This window comes from Lygodium microphyllum, chromosome 10 (assembly GCF_053477565.2).
Source record: "Lygodium microphyllum isolate KBCC chromosome 10, Lygodium_microphyllum_v1.1.10, whole genome shotgun sequence".
NCBI lineage: Eukaryota > Viridiplantae > Streptophyta > Polypodiopsida > Schizaeales > Lygodiaceae > Lygodium > Lygodium microphyllum.
In genome coordinates this window covers 96981069-96996787 of record NC_141144.1, presented here as the reverse complement: position 1 = coordinate 96996787, position 15719 = coordinate 96981069, and positions in this window count along the sequence as shown.

Genomic DNA, 15719 nt, shown 5'->3' with positions numbered 1-15719 from the left:
AGGGAAAGGGAGAGGGAAGGGGACCATACATGATGTTTGGAAGAAATTGTAAGGAAAACAAATCCCTTAGAGAGTGAGACAAATATTATTATTTTGTTAAAAATGGTTGGGACATTCAAAGATGGGTAAACCATTGGGATGAGAGAGAAAGATAGCCACAAGAGACTTCAAAATAAATGGGTTTGTAAACCCAAAGTTTTGAAAAGTGATTGTGATTTGGATGCTACCTCTATGAGCATCAAGAAGGTACTAGAGACTAAGAGACTCTCATCTTAGAATGAGTTAGGAGAGTGACATAAGACTCTAGGCTCATTGAAAGGATCCTTGGGGTTGAGATTTTGTGAGGAGGGAAGAGACTTGGAAAAGGAGTTCGGGAATCTCCTTAACAAGAACCAAGAGAGATGGAATTTGGAAAAGCCAAAGATAGAGGACTTCCACTCAATTTTGTTGCCTTATGAGACGAATTTTGATAGTGATGTCACTAAGAGTGAATCTTTGAGTGTAGGAGTGAATGCACTGTGTGTTGATCTTGAGGGAGTTCACTATACATATATCCTCTATATCACATGCATTTAAGGTCTATTTATATGATAAATTTTTGTATGTAAAGAATATATAAAGGTAGTATCTAAATAATCTTGTACTTTGAAACCACTTGACATACACATATATTTGTGAGTGACCCCCAAGGTGTTGACCGAGGTAACGTCCACTTTTATGGGTTTAAGAGTGATGAATTAGTGTTCACGGAGCCCTTTGAGAGTAGTGATGCTATGGGATGTGATTTGGGTAGTTATCGGAGTTAAGGTGTGACTCTAGATGAAGTTGTTGGGTGTTGTGATGACAAGTTTGAGTTTGAGATGAGTCGGCCTCCCAAAGCACTCTCAAATGAATGCATGGAAAATGACAAGAGTGAATATGCCAACAATGAGGGAGTGTGGATATTTGTCAATGGCTTGGGAGGTTCTTTGAGTGTTCCTAGACAAGAGAGAGAGAGAATTCATCTTCTTTTAAATATAGCAAGAACTCGGAGTTTGATTGTGATTAGGACTCTAAGGGTCCAAAAGCTGAGGTAGTAGAATTTATAAAAGAGTATGCGAGGAAAGCCTTGAAGAGGGTAATAGAGATTGAAGATAATAGATCAGGGGAAGTTGAAAGAACATCACAAAGTTCTCAAGAGATTTAGGAATATGCACTAGAAGGAGAAGTTGAACGGCTAGAACAAAATGAGGTGTCTTTGGGAGATATCAAAGGGTTGACCCCACTAATAAGTATTGACTTAAGTAATCAACAAAAATATGAAGTTAGGAAGGCATATCTACATATCTTCATGGAAAAAATGAAGGATAGACAAATAGAGATTTTGGTTCCGAATATTCTTTTAGATAGGGTAAGAAATCTTTGAGTAATTAAAAGAGAGACCAAGGGTTGTAGTAAAGGAATGGCTAATTGATGATGTGTCATTTTATGATTACTACTATGCATAAATGCTTGCAAACTATGGGGTGGGCTAAATGTGTGATGCACTTTTATAGAACCAAAAAAAGAAACCCTAAGTTTGCATAGGGTAGGTTACCTTTAAGACCTTGTTTGCAAACATGATTGTTGCTTTTGTGGTTTGATAATCAAATAAGACTTGAGCTCTTGATATGTTAGGAGTTTGAGCCTTGTTTAAGTCTTAATTTTTCATAATATTTATAACTTTGTGTGCCAAGATTGGTTGTGTGTACAAGTCTGAAAGTCCTTTGTGATCCAAAGATGTGATTCTTGACCCTTGAGCCTTTTATTCTTATAGTTGATATCATTTGGTTTGAGTAAATGTAAAAAAAACTCTAGCATTGGGTCACTAAACCATACCAACACTCCTTAATATCTCTTGATCCTGATTATTTCAAAGGGTGCTCCCTAGCAACCAAGCACATGTCATCCTTTTTGGTGCCCCCACTGAGTGTTGAGATTGACCTCACTGATATTGCCAAAAAAAAATTCACTTAGGGATGGCCAAATTCTTTTCTAAGTTTTATGAGATTAAAGGGGAATATCATCATAGGGTTTTGGAGATACTAGAGTTGAGTTGTCTTATACATTGTGTGAGTGACTGCTATGATAAGTTGCAAATTTTAAGATTCTTGTTGCAAGGAGAGGGTCATTACTCGATAGAGAACTACAAGCAAATATTGTGTTCACATAGACCCTCACAAGAGCAAGAGTATGAGCATGCAAGGATTGGGTTCCTATATGCAGGTTTGAGAAGAATGAAAGACAAGCTGACCTTTGTGCGGGAGTGAGAGATTTTGCCAAATCACCTACACTTGAAGGAATCACACTTTTCTTGTACCTAATTACATCAACAAATTCAAAGAGACTACTTGTTAGGAGCCAAGCAAGGATAGTAAAAGACAAAACCATGGGAATTGAGGAGAACAACTTGTGTTCTTATGAAAGTACCTCAACTATGAATACCTCTACATCATTAGAGAAAGGTTGTTATGAAGCAGGCAATACAAGGGTTAATGAGGATGAGCATACTGACAAGGCTTTCAGTGTGAGCTCTTATCATATAAGCACGGTTGATTCAATATGGTTTGAGAATAATGTGATAAGTGATCTTGAAGACTTAAGTGACAAGAATGAGTCCATTCACATTAAAATGGATCATGTGGGTGGAAAGGGTGTGCTCTCAATGTTCAAGCATGAGAAAGATAGTGAGAAGAAAGATGGAGAAATGGGTACTCATAGTTGTGAGGGAAATGAAGAGAGAATGGACATCAAGGTTTCAAAGAATGACCTAAGTCTAGATGTAACTTTGAAGTGACAAAGGAAGAGTATGCAACTAAGAACCCTAGAGGAAAGGACAACCATATGGAAATAGGAATGAAAGGAAAAAAGCTAAAGGATTTGAGCTCAAAGTTATTACCCAATGAGAGTGATTTTGATGTGAGAAAGTTTGAAAGGGAACTTTTGGGTGTAGAAGTTAGTCTCGAGAGTGCTATGACAAGTGATGATCAATCTTTCAGTATGTTCTTGGATGAAGTTGAGTTATTAGAGTTGATTTTGAATAGTGAGGGTGGTTTAATTGATGATGAGAGTCATGGACAGACTCCATATATAGGGAAAAGGACAAGAGCTAGGATTGAGTGTATGATGACACCTAAACAAGCATAATAGTGCATAAAAATGTTCATGTAGACATCACATTTTTAGTTTTTGTAAAATGAATAATATTCACTTTGTTGTAAAATCACCAAAAAGAGATCCTACATGAGGGGCCACATCCACATCCATCATTAATAAATGATATGCATAAAAGTGTACATGCATGCAGTTCTAAAATCCTAGAAAGAATTGAAGCGTGAAGGTTAAAGCCTTACAAATAAAAATTTATCAAAGAAAATTCAAAGAAATAATAAAAAATATGAAGGGTTGTGTGTCTTTTGGGGAAAAGGTGGGGTGGGGTGCATGGCTGATTATGTGCCTTTTTCTCTCCTTTCTTCCAACACACACATTCTCCTTTTGTGTGGTGCAAAAATTTCTCTCTCCTCTCTCCTCTGTGCAAATGTTCTCCTCTCTTTATCTTTTCCCTTTCCTCTTTTCTCTTGTACAACTTAAGTTATGGAGGATGAAGATGAAGATGAAGATTATGTTCATTGTTAATTGCGAGATTTGTGATTCTTTCTTGTCTTGAGATTAATGGCTCAGTCATGTGCATAGATTTTGCATGATTCTACCCTGGTTTTGGGGTTCATTTCTGTTCATGGGAGGGTTGCTTTCATTTTGGTGCACAACCAGGGAGAAGAAGCTGGTCTCAACCACTACAATCCAAGGTTTTTGAGGTCCTTGTAGAAATTGGAGGATAAGGATTCCTGAAAACTCAAGAAATGAGAATTTGTGAAGATATAGGTGTTAGAGTGAGTTGTAACATTAGCACATGAAGAAAGAGAATGAGAAAACAAAAGTTTTTCATGAAGACAAGACACCCTGAATCCATCTCCTGAGTTGCCATCCCCATTATTATTGGTTTCGAGTTTTGAATTGACCTTTTACTTGAAGGAATCCATTTGGGTTAAAGGGTGCCATGTAGCCTACATGTGATATCTTAGATTATGTTGTGCAGCACCTAAGCAAGTAAGGCAAAGATTGTTGGAAATGACCAAGAAGAAGACAATGAAGAGAAACAGGTATATGATGTAGAGAAGGCTTGCTTCTAACCTTCTTGATAACATCTTGCGGCCTAGATTGCAGCAAGGAGAGAAAAATCCTTAGGTTTAAAGTAAGAGGATTTTAAGGGGGAGATTAAAGAGATAGAAAAAGAGCATGATGCAACCCCATCCTGCCTTCTTGAAGGACACCTGTGACAAGGAAGAAGACATTCGTACTAGAGAGAGCAGAGTAGACATTTGCAACATTCAAACTAAAGATTTTTTCTATTTTAGAATTGTGAAGATAAGGTGAGAAGTATAGAGAGAGCGAGGGTTACGTCATCTAGACTACCACCTCCAACCGTTTTGTCCCACCACTCTTTCCCGCCTCACTACCTGTGTGGATGCATTCCTAACCATTTATTCAACATGTTTGGGGGAGAGGAAAAGAGAGGGGGGCCAGATCAGGTATGCATGTTATGTTCAAGGACTTGCCCTTGTCGCTAGAGCTGCCAAAGCTACAACTTTTGCCATGTCCTCCTCTTGTTGATCTACAAGAGATCCACTTGTGTTGCTAAGTCATGAGAGGTCGCTGGACCTCCATCTCCTCCTAGTGAGCTACCGTTCACCCTTCACATGCCATCGGGAGTTTCCATTGTTGTTAGAGAGACACCAAAGTGAAGTGAGAGAGAGCATGAGAGCATCAATTCGTGCTATCTCCCCCTTGCTATGAGAGAGAGAGAGAGAGAGAGAGCACAAGAGCATCAGTTCCTGCTATCTCCCCCTTGCTATGTGAGAGAGAGAGAGAGAGAGAGAGAGAGAGAGAGAGAGAGAGAGAGAGAGAGAGAGAGAGAGAGATTTCTCCCTTCTCATCTACTATCGTCTAGGTCGGCCCTCTCTAGTGGATCCAATGGTTGTGCTGCAAAGAATAGAGCTTGCACAGAGAGAGAGAGAGAGAGATCAAGGTGCTAGTAGAGAAAAGAAAGAATCAAGGGAAGAGGGACTACCAAGCGATGATGCTTGCTAGTTGCCTCTTTGCCAAGAACAACAAAGAAGGATAAGACAAATGTAAAGAATTGACAAATGATGTATGCTCCAAGAAGAGTTGTCCTGAATCCCATATGCATAGTGAGGATAATGGAGAAACTAGAAAGCTATAAAAGCATGTACTTGGTTGACTTTTTAATGCAATGCTATTGTACTTTGTACTTAGAGTCTGTAACTCTATCTACTCAAGATTGTGTTTATGAGTCCAAGCCAATCTATCTTGGAACCTAATTCACTTGAGTGAAAGTGTGTGTCTAGTCATTAGTCTTCATGTCTCTTGCTTACGAGTTCAAGCCTCCATAGCTAAACTGTGTTCAAGATCCATGTTTGTAAACATGGTATCAAAGCTATGGTGAGCTCAATTTAGCTCTTATCCCAACTTCTCATAGCTCAGCTCTAGCTCAGGACAAGTGTTTGAGTTCATCTCTTGCCTTATTCTCAAACACCTCTTCTTGGCCACCATAGATAGACTGCACCTACCTTCAGTTGAGCACTTAGATCTCATCATATAGGTGATTTCAGATTGAGGTGTCTTCAAGAGAACTCTTCATCTACTCCTAGCGTAGCTGCCTATCACATCAAAGTGTGACATTGTCCATTGTGGAGCATGGCATTACGAGAATTTGACCTCGTTCTCATGTCTACGCCAGATCTTGGTCATATTGCTATCGCCAATCACACAATTCGCGATCTACCCTATGAGCATAGGGCTTTTGAAGCTCACTATGAAAGCCTACTCCCCATGCAATATCTTGGGCAATGGTCAACTCGTTGAGCTACACAAGCTGAAAGAACAGTCGATTGTCTGAAACCCTAGAGGAAGCCATAGGCATAAATTTGAAAAGCTTGGCAACCTTGTTCCTTTTTTCATTGCCATCATCAATAGTGATTTTTTATCACTGTGGCATTACCTCTGAAGTTTGGAAGTGCCCAAGGAAGCTCAAAAAAATTACCTAACAACATCAAGCCCAATATCAAGATCTAGTTTAATCAAGAGTAATGATTTCATGTCAGCTGCTTCAAAGCGTACTCTCAGTTTGTAATAATTTGAATTTTTTTCCTATTCCTTGTAAGTCTCAAGTTTAGTGTAAAAGGACAGACACTGCTCGAGTGTCCTCCTGGTAAGACCTCCTTCTAAGATGGCTGAACTGGAGCAGATAGAAAAGTTTAATGGTGAAGGTTTTCATGCCTGGAAGGAGAAGACCATGTATCACCTTATGTGAAAGGACTTGTGGAACCTATTTGAAGATGATGCATATAGCAAGAAGGAAGATGACAAAGATGGGGTTCATTGAAGAAGACCAGCTCAAAACCAAAGAATGGAAGAATATGAATAACAAGGCACTAGGCATCATTTCTTGGGGACTAAGTGATGATGTGCTACATCATATCTCTAACATTAGAAATGCTAGAACTGCTTGGGAGGAACTTGACACGATGCTTGGTACTTGTAACGTGTCCACTAGAATCATTCCGGACACGTCTTAGCAGTCCATCGGGAAGGATGTCTAGAAAGCTCCGCCCGGCACTCCCATGGAATGTTACGGGACTTGCGATCTAGGTCTTCCCGCGTCTGCCACGTAGCGGAAGTATCCTGGCCGTTCCCACTTAGGATCGACCTGAATTTGGGTTTTCCTGTTTGGTCATTAGCTAGCAACAACTAGCGTCAGACCCGAGCGAACTACTTTACGCAGAAATGCCAGGTCTGAAGCGGATTCACGCTGCACTTGGTTCAAGGAGAATGGGAAACGAGAGGGATGCAAGGCTCGACCTCTTTGCCATAAGGCATAGTCCCATTCCGTTCCCTAAAACAATGTGAATCGGGTAATAGTTAATTCTAAGTCATCGTTCTCATTACTTGTTTCGGTGATGACGATCATCCTCTGTTCGTTGAAGACTTTGAGAAAAGTTCCCGGCTAACCGGGACCACCCATCCATAGGACGGACCCATGGTCGATCCTCCGCACTTTCCTCGGTTTGTTTTAGTTATGTAATTACCTACCACATTAATTTGACATATATCAAACAGCTTCTTTGATTAACCCTGTTAAGCACTGGTTCCTTCACGTAATCTTATCACAGGACATAAAGAAAACAATGTCAAACAACTTCTTTGTTATCATTTTATCCCTTTTATCTTTGAAATACAAGGAGTTCCGCCCGTAGGCTTAATCATAATCCGCCCGAAGGCTATCCAGTAATCCACCAGGGATCACTATTCCAAGCTTCTGCCCGTAGACTAGTATGCGAGCCTCGAGATCCAATCTCGAGTCACGTTAGCCTCTTGTGCAGGGCCCGGAAGGCGAGGGATTTACGACCAGAGCCCCCTCTGGCACCCAAGCGTCCTCCTGCTCCAAGTAGAACTCAACGGAGAGACCTCTCACGGCGGGTTCGGTCCACGTTCCCGGCGCGGTTAACAACCCCCTTGGTTAGGGTCAAGCAGGCAGTCGGGGGTAACTGAAGCTGCCTCTCCCTTCAGGCCTTCAACCTGAAGTATTTAGATATCATTTCATCCTTTAGTTCATTGAGCAAACAATGCAAACAGTGCTTTCTAAACTGTTACAAGCACAATCAATTCCAATGGTCGTTTAAGCTGGCAAACTGATAAGGAGTGACTCCTTTTCTCCGAATGCAACCCGCATTCGATTCGGAATCAATTGCAACTTGGCAAGATTCCTATCATTCTTGGGTTAGGGTCATTCCCTACCAATACTTTAGGTTTTGTTATGGTAGATTCCAGCGACCATGTTGCTTTAGTTTATTGACTAATCATTTGCGTCCAAGCAAATACCTAGCTTCCCTTAACTTGACAAATTTTTCCTAATGAGGATAGGGTAAGAGGATGACTACCCTTTTCCCTTGCAAGTTAACTTGCACAAGAACCTGCCAACCTTAAACCATGGAATGGTAAAACTTCCTATGATCAGCCCGCAAGGCTAAGTGACGTTGCAATTTATTGCACAAGTGTCGCCTCCATTCCAAGGGATCATTTCACCTAATGAATGGCGTATCCAGGTCACGGAATTAACTTCAGGTGAGAAGGAGGGTTTAGGGTGTCTTTTTACCCAACCCATCCCTAATTCCCTAAGTCGACAACGTTTTAGTCCTAGGGTTCCAACTCAATTCGGGTTTCATCATTTTGGATGCTTGGTCCCATAAGGTAGGAATCCTAGCTTATTGTTTACATGAGCATCCAATTAGCTCAACATTTTTCGGAAATGTGAGTATGATCTTTGGGTTTGAGGGTTTTGACTTGGCAACAAGTGTAAACTAGGTCGACTCCTTATCGTGCTACCTTAGTTAGCACCTTGGGATATTTGTCGTATCGACTGAACCATGCCCATATGAATCCCTTGGGGTTAGGTGATTTAGGCAACTCAATATACTTGCCCTGTGACAAGGATGAACCTTTCCTAGAGATAATAAACTAGATCTAAAGGAGGATAAATAGTTACAACTACACCAATACCCGTAAACATGCGATTTATTGCTTCTACGCATCACATGGTTCACGATAACTTTATCTTTCCTTGGTGTAGTAAAAATGCATGATAATCTGGATACTAACTTTTCCTAGGACTTACTAGGACTTACATCAAATAATCATGCCTACAACCTTGTTGTCTACACTTTAGAATCTTATGCTTTGACGAACCATGCAACCTTTCCTAAATGCGGCTCCTGATGAATGACATTTTTTGCATGATGACTATGCAATACACAACGTTCTCCTAGCTACAATGAAGCTTATATAAAACTAAAGCTATTGATAATTTATTCCATTTTACATGCCACTTGCAAGTCCATAAGATCATTTCCGTACTCTTCTATTTCTTTTCGGATAATATCTTATGGGTGTTAGCTTTTCCTCATGAAATCATTACGAGGAGGATGTTGCCTAACATGCGGCACACGCTTATTCCTACCATGTCTAGGAAGAAAAATGCACTTATCAATTTCATTTCTTTGCCCTAAGTAATATATGTTTAGATTCATTACTTTGATAATGTACCAAAATAGCTACATGCAGCTAGTCTTCTAAGGCGGACAACTCGTTTCAATTTCATGTCATGCTTCAACCTTGCCTAATGTTTCAAGAGATACTTTGTCAAATGTATTTTTACCACTGCCACATGCCTTAAAAATAAGCGTAAAATGCATTCTCCCTTATGGAACTAAGCGCACCTAATCATTTCTTTATGCGAAAATAAACTTGAAAGAACCTGGACTTGTGGGCTCGGGGAGATATCCACTTGTATGCTCGGAGATGAACCTCCCGCAGTCACACCTTGTGTCCTTTTAGGGGCCATCGTAGGCGTGGAGGATTTGGGCTCCGGGTTTTGTCCTTACCCTTTATGGCTCTCTAAATTCCCTCCGAGTCTTGGCAAGTAGTCTCAAAATATGTTTACTTCTCCCTTATGTAGGAGTACCCCTTTATAGGGTATGGGTTTTAAGATCCCGGAGAGCTCGTGGAAACGGGGCTTATGGGACCTAGTGGGAAGGGGGCTTAAGAAAGCCCCCTTAGAAGCTTCTTAAGAAGCTTCTAAGAAGCTTCCAAGCTTCTGTAGCACGTCGGGGGGGGGGAGGGGTCGTGATCCAGGCGGCGGCGGACCGTGGCAGTCTGGCGGCCGTGGCGGCGGCTATGGCGGCTGGCGGCTGGCGGACTGGGGCGGCAGTGCGGCGGCTTCACGACGGCGACGGCCTGGTTTCCCCAACGGCGGCAGCAGCGTCCTCTCCTCTTCCTCACAGTCCCGTCCCTCTCCTTTTTTCCTTCTCTCCCTAACGGGAGTTCTTATAGGCAAAAGGGGGGGGGGGGTCGATAGAGGGCCTCTACACACGTGGAGGACTCCTCCTCATGCAATCCGACTCACTCCTCCTTGGCCATTCCTCCCCACACTCCCTCTCCTCCAGCCATGCATCGGCTGGGGGAAGGGATAATAATTAAAAAAAATTTCCTAAAAATCTCCAAATTGCCCCTTCAAAAAGGGTGTTCCCTCGCGGTTTTCTACGGTCTTCAACCTCAGCCTCTTATTTACAATGTGGAGGCCTCATTTTTGAGCGTGCATGGTATGGATTATGCTCCCAATAATACGATGTAGGGGATAACCTTGCACAGGATTTTCACGGCGTGCGGAAAGTCAATTTTTACGGTACACAGTGTGCGGAAATATTACATTCTCTCCCCCCTAGAAGAATCGAGATGTCCTCATCTCGAGATAAACTGGGGATATTGAAGATTGAGAGAGCTTTCATCCATCCAGGTAGCATCCTCTTCGGGATAATCTTTCCACTGGACGAGGCATTCTTTCAAGGTTCTAGATCTCAACTGTCTCTCCCTAACATCTAAAATCTTTTCGGGTCTTAGTTCAAGGACTCCTTGACTAGGCATTACAATTTGTTGGTCATCAAGTACATGATTTGGGTTGGGTACATATTTTTTTAAGAGACTAATATGGAATACATTGTGAACTTTTAGGTTATCAGGAAGTTGCAATTTATAAGCATTGGGTCCCTGGCATTTGAGGATTTTATACGGTCCACAATACCTTGGACTTAGCTTCTTGCATTCACCTAGAGATAGAGAACTCTTTTTCCGCCGTACACGAATGAAGACCATGTCTCCTTCTCCGAAGACCCTCTCTTGGCGTTTCAAATCCGCATATGCCTTTTGTCTATCTTTGGCTGCTTGTATATCTTGTCTTATTGACCTTTTTTGGTCATCCATGTCCTCCAACATTTGTCTTGAAGCTTCCACCCTTAGGGTAGGATCAGAAAAGTTTAGGGGACTTCGACAATCATGACCATACAATGCCTGGAAAGGCGTCATTTGAATGCTCTGCTGGTAAGAAGCATTGTAAGCAAATTCTACTAACGGCAAGTATTGAATCCACCTCTTCGGCTCCTGACAACAGTAAGCCCTAAGCATATCCTCAATGATTTGATTTACTCGTTATGTTTGTCCATCTGTTTGGGGATGGTAGGCAGTGCTAAAACAGAGTTGAGTTCCAATAGCTTCAAAGATAGCTCTCCAAAAGTGTGAAGTGAAAAGAGAATCTCGATCGCTAATGATCCTTCTAGGTAACCCATGTAGCTTGAATATTTCTTTGATAAACACTCTAGCAATGTCGGAGGCTTTATAGTTTGTCTTTACTGGACTCAGGTGTGCAACCTTAGTAAGCATGTCAACTACAACCATAATGGAGTTGTATCCTCCTTGGACTTGGGGTAAGCCCACCACAAAATCCATACTGATGAATTCCCATTTCATTTGGGGAATGTCAAGTGGTTGCAATTTTCCTGGCATCATGACATGTTTAGCCTTGATACGTTGGCAAGACAAACATTCGGTGACATATTTGAGAACGTCGCCTTTGAGCCTCTCCCAATGATAGCTCTTCCTAATTGCATTAAGAGTTTTTGCATAGCCAGGATGTCCTGCGAAAGGGGAATCATGAGCTTCCCATAATATCTTCTGCTTAAGTGACTGGCTTGTTGGTATACATAACCTTGTTCTGTAGTAAATAAGTCCATTGTCAATAGAAAATTCATGATACTTTGCCTGTAACTTCAGATTCTGATCCTTGGTAGATATTTCTTTTCTCATTGCTTGGTAGGCTAAATCATGGCATGCTTCCTCTCTAGCTAGTTCGAGTATAGGGTTGCTTGGCATAGATACCTTTGTAGCCAGAGATCTGGCCGTTGATGGATTCTGCAAGATTAGGGAGTTTAGGAATGCCTTGCGACTGAGTGCATCGGCAACTACATTCTCTTTCCCTGGTCGATACTTGATTTCAAAATCATATTCCTCCAATACTTCAATCCATCGACGTTGCCTCATGTTGAGCTCGTTCTGGGTAAAAATCCATTTGAGGCTCTTATGATCGGTCACTAGAGTGAACTTGTTTCCCAACAGATAGTGCCTCCAAAGCTTTAGAGCATGGATGACAGCTAATAACTCCAGATCGTGAGTGGCATAATTCTTTTCGTGACCCTTCAATTTCCTTGAAGAATATGCTACTGGATGACCTTCTTGCATAAGAACACACCCCAAGGCAAGAATGCTGGCATCAGTTACTACCTCGAACTCCTTATTGAGGTCAGGAAGTTTCAGAATAGGTGCTGATACCAAACATTGCTTCAGTTGGTCGAAGCTACTCTGCTCGGGAGTTGACCATGTAATAGAAGTCTGCTTCTTTAGTAAGTCGGTAAGAGGTGCTGCAATCAAAGCATAGTTTTTGATGAAGACCCTATACCATCCTGTCAAGCCAAGAAAACTGCGTATCTCTTTGACGGATAATGGTATTGGCCATTCAAGCACATCTCTGACTTTGGCTGGGTCTACTGATATTCCTTCTGGTGATACTATGAATCCTAGATATTCAATCTGACGTTTGAAGAATGCACACTTCTTCATTTTTGCATATAGCTTATGAGACCTCATTGTCTCAAGGACAATCCGTAGTTGAGGCTCATGATCTTCTTCCTGTTTAGAATAGACTAAACTGTCGTCGAAGAAGACAAGCACGAAATCATCAAGATATGGTCTAAAAATATCCTGCATTAATCTATTGAAGGTGGCAGGTGCATTTGTAAGCCCGAATGACATAACCAAGAATTCAAAGTGCCCATATCTTGTATTGAAGGCCGTTTTTGGAATATCCTCATCCTTGATCCTGATTTGATAGTACCCTGACCTGAGATCAATTTTGGAGAAGATCTTTGCACCTTGAAGGCGATCGAGAAGCTCATCTATTCTAGGAATAGGATACTTGTTCTTGACCGTTGATTGATTCAACCCACGGTAATCAATACATAGTCGAAGTGTCCCATCTTTCTTCTTCTGGAATAGAACTGGAGCTCCCCATGGTGAGTTGCTAGGCCGGATGTAGCCTTGGTTTAACAGTTGCTTGAGTTGTTCCTTCAGCTCAATAGCCTCCGGAATGGGCATTCTATAAGGCCTCTTTGCAATTGGCGCAGCTCCAGGTATTAGCCTTATTTCATGATCAACTTCTCTTGGAGGTGGAAGTTCAGTTAATTCCTCAAGGAATACGTCAGCATATTCTTTTAGCCAAGAGGGTCCCTCATGAGACTCTTGCTTTTGATCTAACTTGTTGAGTTTGATCAAGTAAACAGGTAATCCTTTCCTAACCCCTTTCATGATCCGCGATACTTTGGCTAACTGGATTCTTGGCACTCCTGCCTCACCTTGAGTCGTAACAACCTCTCTTTCAGAATTTCGAAAAGAAACTTGACCCTTTCCACAGTGGATGTGAGCGTCATTAGGTTTAAGCCAATCCATCCCGAGTAGGCACTCATGGATACCTAAATTCATGACTCTGAATTTGACTGAGGTTTTCTTTCCTCCCAGATAGAACTCCTCCTTAGCAGTTTGCCTAGCACAAGTTACCTCACGACCGTTTGCCAATTCCACAAGTAGGGTAGGTGCTTCTACTGTGGCTATTCCTAATCTCTTAGCACACGCTGGTGAGATAAAGGAATGTGTACTGCCACAATCAATCAAGGTTTTGAAACCTTTACCTTGATAGTCTGACGGTGTTTGAATTACCGAGAACTGGCGATTCGGCCCCTTCTTGTGTAAAGCGGCATGGACCGTCGCTCTTTCGAATTCCGCTTCCATAGTCGGGTCTTCCCCTTCTTCTGCTTCACATCTTTGCCTATTGGTAATGCAGGCAGCTCTTCCCCTTCCACGGGCGGCGGCTCCCTGACCGCGGCCAGTACCTTGACGGTGTCCCTCGCTGAGCTTGGGACATTGCCTTTTGAAGTGACCGAGTTCATTGCAGTGGAAACATCGGATGTTTCGGCCATTACCGTGAGTAGGAACAAAGTTGTTGACGTTATTTGTCCTTGCTTTCTTCCTTTGTCCCTGATTGTGTCCTTGAACTCTCTTAACCTGGGGTCTGAATGCTCCTCTGCTTGGATCGCTATAAGACCAATTCTTAATACCCCTTGGTTTAGCTTGCACTTCCTGAATTATAGGTGCTGCTCGAATGAGTGAATCCTGAAGATCTGATGGACGCATAGATTCGAGACGGGTATTTACAGGTGGATTTAAGCCTGCGCAAAATTTGGACACATGCTGTGTCGTGTCCATTTGTGGCGCATACTTTAAGAGTGAGACAAATTTAGAGTAGTATGCGTCAAGAGTGAGTCCTAACTGTTTTAGCTCATAGAACTCATTCATTTTCTGTGTGCGATATGCGGGCGGCAAATATCTCCCTTGCACGGCTTGCTTTAACTTTTCCCAGGTAACGGACCCCTCTGAAATCCCTTGATCCCTGCACCATTGTTTCCACCATAGTCTGGCTTCACCGGTGAGTTTTAATTTGGCGAGCATGGCCTGATTGGTAGGTGCAGTGCCAGCTGCTTCGAAGTAGTCCTCCATAGATTCAATCCAAATCTCAGCGTCCGACTGGACGAATCTGCCTCTCCCGTCAAACTCGGGTGGCTTTATCTGTTTGAGGAGGAACTTCTTCTCCTGGATCACAGTCGTACTTGATGTAGGGGACGAATTTGGAACCTGTACCTGGGGTTGTGCCTGAGTAAAAGTTTTCTTAACATTATTATATGATAATTGACATTAGCTTATCTTTAGTTCAGCTAACTCGTAACTCATGAAGCAACTTAACTTTTTGCAACAACCCTGATGCACAATCGGATAGTGATAAAAAGAAGTCCTTATTTATATTTATATGGCGTAGCCTCATACAACATCTCGAGTGATGATAATCCAATCATTACATTTAGTTTGGGGAGAACAACATTGTATTGGATTTGTCTACAGGAACTGTGTAATAGTAGGGTTTTGGGTCATGAATCTTTAGGAATCGATAATTCATCGGAAGTTCAGGATATCCTTTCCGCTGGAATCCATACTTCCCATGGCGGCCCAATACCTTAATCCTATCAGCTGGAATTACACGGGTTACTTCCTCATATACATATGAGTTCAATTCAACTCTCCGACCTTGAATATGCAAAGTCGAATTTACGTGAGCTTCCACAAAAATGAACAGCTTCACGATTTTCAAATCTTCCAACCACTTGATCCTCTTCAGGTTGGTCTGTAGATAAGCGAACCGGTGGGCAGCTATGTAGTAGATTCCTAAAGACCCAGTCCATCTTCGCTCTATATATAGAGGTGATGGATTATAAATCTGCTCCAAGATGTTCATCATTTCAATTCTCTGCCTATAATGCGGAGAATGCATTGCAGTCATAAACATGATCTGGAACACCAAAAACTTGTTCCACGCCTCGTAATTCTGCAAGACAGTATTGAAGATGAGAAAATGCTTGGACAGGAATAATTTCTTTACTTCATTTTTAATGAAATCTCATGAAAACAATTCCATTGTTGGTCGGCTCTGATACCAACTGTGACGTGTCCACTAGAATCATTCCGGACACGTCTTAGCAGTCCATCGGGAAGGATGTCTAGAAAGCTCCGCCCGGCACTCCCATGGAATGTTACGGGACTTGCGATCTAGGTCTTCCCGCGTCTGCCACGTAGCG